Genomic DNA, 3,491 nt, shown 5'->3' with positions numbered 1-3,491 from the left:
CAAACAGCTGCTATAATAAACAATAAGTTTCTATTACCTTGAAATACAGGTAATCAGGCTGCACCAACTCTAGCCCCTGGTTAAGGGACCCTCCACCCCTCACCTGTACCAATCCAAATTCACCTTTACTAGTGAAATCATCAGCTACCAATGCAAATCCTCCATTACTAATGAAATCACCAACCACCAATCAAAAGTGTACTCGTACTGGACCCTACCCCTCTTGCTTTTTTACCCCATAAAAACTTGCCCCACTCGGGGTTCAAGGCTCTTCCTTGGTGTGTACACTAGGAGAGTCCAAGCCCGGGTTTGAATAAAACCTCACCTGATGCCTTTTACATCGGAGTGTGTCTCGGATTTGTCTGTTGGGGCTGTCTGGGAGAATAATTTTCGGGTATAACAGAGGCATGCTAGGGTCTTTCCCACGGAACTCTTGGGGTGGGGCCAGGTAGGCCATTTGCTCTGTGAGAGGAGGCGGAGGAAGGGTTTAGGCATCTAACACTGCTGAAGGAATAAGGATTTTTCCACTTATCTGTTGATTGTTTACTGATTGTACTTCCCAGGGCGTTCTTACTTTTATAAAGCTACAATCTGTTGATTCTGAGGACCCGTGTATTAAAATCTACCACCACAGCATAATATGTAGTCCTCTCTGCATTTGTGTCCCCTTTATTTTGTTGCCGCCAGTCCAGTGTCCCGGTCGGCTCTGACCACCTGTATAAGGAGGTGTTCGGGGCTGGCGGTTCGAAACCCCAGGCCTTAACCTGAACCACAGAGTTGCCCTGGCTTCCCGCCGCCTAGAGCGGCTACGACGTCCCAGATCGGCCCGGCCCACTGGCCGGAAGTCACGCAGGACTTCCGGGTGGTAGCGGCCGGACAGTCTAGACGCTTTGGTGCCTCAGTACAGCGTTACCTATAGCGCGTGACTACTTGAGTAGGTGAGAGAGTTAAGTAAAGGCTCTACGCTTACGACCGTGTGTATAGCTGTTTTCGAGCCATCTCCGTGGTGGGGGTAATCCGGCGCCTCTCGGAGCTCAACGGGGCGGGGGCGGGGCGGCGCGGGCGGTTGTGGGAGTCGCGAGCGGGAGGTCGAGGCTCAGCTGGTGGCCTAGGTGCGGTACGCCGCGGCCCGGGTAGTTATTGCGCGGCGAGGCAGCCACAGGCACTCTGGGCGGACGTGCTGTTGAGCGCGGTTCTCGGCGCTCGGGGTTGGGTTGGAGGAAGAGGCTCCAGGAATTCGATGCCGCGCCGGAGGCCCTCAGATCCCGGGGAGTAAAGGGGTTTTCTCTTGGTACCAGGTGTCCTGGAAGGTTCCACCGGTGGAGTCACTCTCTGGGTGCAGAGGGGACTCTGGGGAGGGGGAGTGTTTGGGCCTGCTTTACAGAAGGATTAGCGGGACTCGTGAGTGGCTGGTGGACGTTCAGTTGTCTGTCTTCCAGCACCAGGTCTAGCCTTTAGCTGGAAACTTTGCTCCTGAGCTGAGGTTTCCTTGCCGCCTACCGGTCTGGGCAGCCGTGCGCACGTGGAGGTCTTTGCACGTGGTGCTCTAAGAGAGTCTTCTCAGGGTCTTAGGAGCTCATGTGATTAGGTTGGGTTCACCAGAGTAATAATTATGCCTGTAACCTTAATTCTCGATGCAAACTTCCTTTTGGTGTGTAAGGTAACATATTCATAGGTTCCAGGGATTAGGACGTGAACCGGGGAGGTGGGGGAGGCGGGGTTAGGGAGTGTGTTGCCTACCACGGATTAATTTTGTGCCTTTGTGAGCAAGATCTTGCATATAATGAGGTGAGAAAAACAAGGTGTAAAACAAAATCATAGTTTGGTGTAATTTATAATAAACAGGCAAAAAATATATATATATGTATAAATTTAGTGTAATCTGAAGGGATATACTAGAAGCAGAAGGAAACTGAGTGGCTGGCTGGGAGATTGTTCATCATAAATTCTTTTTTGCTTTAAAAAATTTGAGCCATATGACTGTGCCCTTGCCACTGTTCTCAACCTGTGGGTCGCGACCTCTTTGGACTGTATTAAAGGTTCACAGCATTAGGAAGGTTGTTAGTATAGACTAACAATGATGAGAATTCGAAGTATCTTAAAATAAAATGAACTATATAAATATTGCAAATGATTGTGTCTTTGATGAGGAGATTCAAGATTTCTCTTGTTTTTTTTTTTTTTTGGAGACAGTCTCACTTTCTTGCCCGCGGGGGGTGGGGTGGGGGGAGGGGGCATGCTGTGGTGTCATAGCTCACAGCAACCTCAAACTCCTGCGCTCAAGGGATCCTCTTGCCTCAGCCTCCTGAGTAGCTGGTAGTAAAGGCATCTGCCACTGGTAGTAAAGGTGTCTGCCACAATGCCCTTCTATTTTTTTAGAGAGAGAGTCTCACTCTTGCTCAGGCTGGTCTTGAACTTGGCCTCCCAGAGCGCCTGGGATTATAGGCATCAGCTACCATTTCTGGCCTGAAGATTTCCTCAGAGCAGGCAGAGAGTGACTCATCTCTTCCCTCCCTCTGAGCATTATGCTGGGTTAACCTTGAGATGTTAGTTTTGTCTCCTAATTCAGTAATGTGCCTGTGTCTCACCTTCATGGGGCAGCCAAAGCCTGCCTGTCCCTAGTGACCATCCCTGTGAGCCCTATCCATACCTCCTTGCTTGTGTCCTCAAGGTTTGACTCTGTACTTGTCCTCTAACCTTCTCTCTCCAGTCACTATGTGCGTGTTCCTTAATGAACATAGCCCTTCCTTCCCTTTTTCCACACTGTGTGATAGCTACCATCATCCTAACTCTTGCACCATCTTCCTGCCACCCTTCTGCAGAGAAGGTGCATGTCAGACCCCTTTCCAAATCCCCTTGGACACACCCTCATTCTCAGCAGGTGACACTGCTACCTTCTGACATCCCTCCTCCCAGACAAAACAAAGGAACAAGAGAGCCTGCTGGCTGAGAGACTGCATCCCATAGAGTGTACCCTTTCAGGGTGGTGGGGAACAATTCCCCAGCTGCCTTTTTTTTCTTTTTAGAGACAGAGTCTTACTTTATTGCCCTCAGTAGAGTGCTGTGGTGTCACAGCTTCCAACAGCCTCCAGCTCTAGGGCTTAGGTGATTCTCTTGCCTCAGCCTCCGGAGTAGCTGGGAGTATAGGCGTCTGCCACAATGCTTGGCTATTTTTTGTTGCAATTTGGCTGGGGCCAGGTTTGAACTCGCCACCATCCGTAAATGGGACCGGCTCCCTACTCACTGAGCCACAGGCACAGCCTTTTTTTTTTTTTTTTCTGAAGAGATTCTCTTGCCTCAGCCTTCCAAGTAGCTGGTACAAGCCACAACATTTGGCTATTTTTTTGTTGTAGTTGTCATTACTTAGCAGGTCTAGGTCGAGTTTGAACCCGCCTGCCTCATTGTATGTGGCAGGTACCCTAACCACTGAGCTACGAGCGCCAAGCCTTTACATCACTCTTTAAAAAGTCTTTTTTAATTTTTTTTTTTTT

At 49.6% G+C, this 3,491-nt stretch overlaps 1 protein-coding gene across 1 annotated transcript in view; it reads left to right on the top strand.

Moving 5' to 3' along the window:
- The first annotated feature begins 877 nt into the window (after nt 1–877).
- ZNF16 (zinc finger protein 16) overlaps nt 878–3,491 on the top strand; it is an 18,246-nt gene continuing 15,632 nt past the window's right edge. The window contains exon 1 of the mRNA XM_023508335.1: nt 878–938. The gene's annotated coding sequence lies outside the window, so the exon portion shown is untranslated. The remainder of the gene's footprint in view (nt 939–3,491) is intronic.

The sequence above is a fragment of the Otolemur garnettii genome, unplaced genomic scaffold, assembly GCF_000181295.1.
Source record: "Otolemur garnettii isolate 467f Iridium unplaced genomic scaffold, OtoGar3 scaffold00245, whole genome shotgun sequence".
NCBI lineage: Eukaryota > Metazoa > Chordata > Mammalia > Primates > Galagidae > Otolemur > Otolemur garnettii.
Note: the sequence above shows the minus strand (reverse complement) of the source record. Positions and strands in the feature narration are given on the sequence as shown.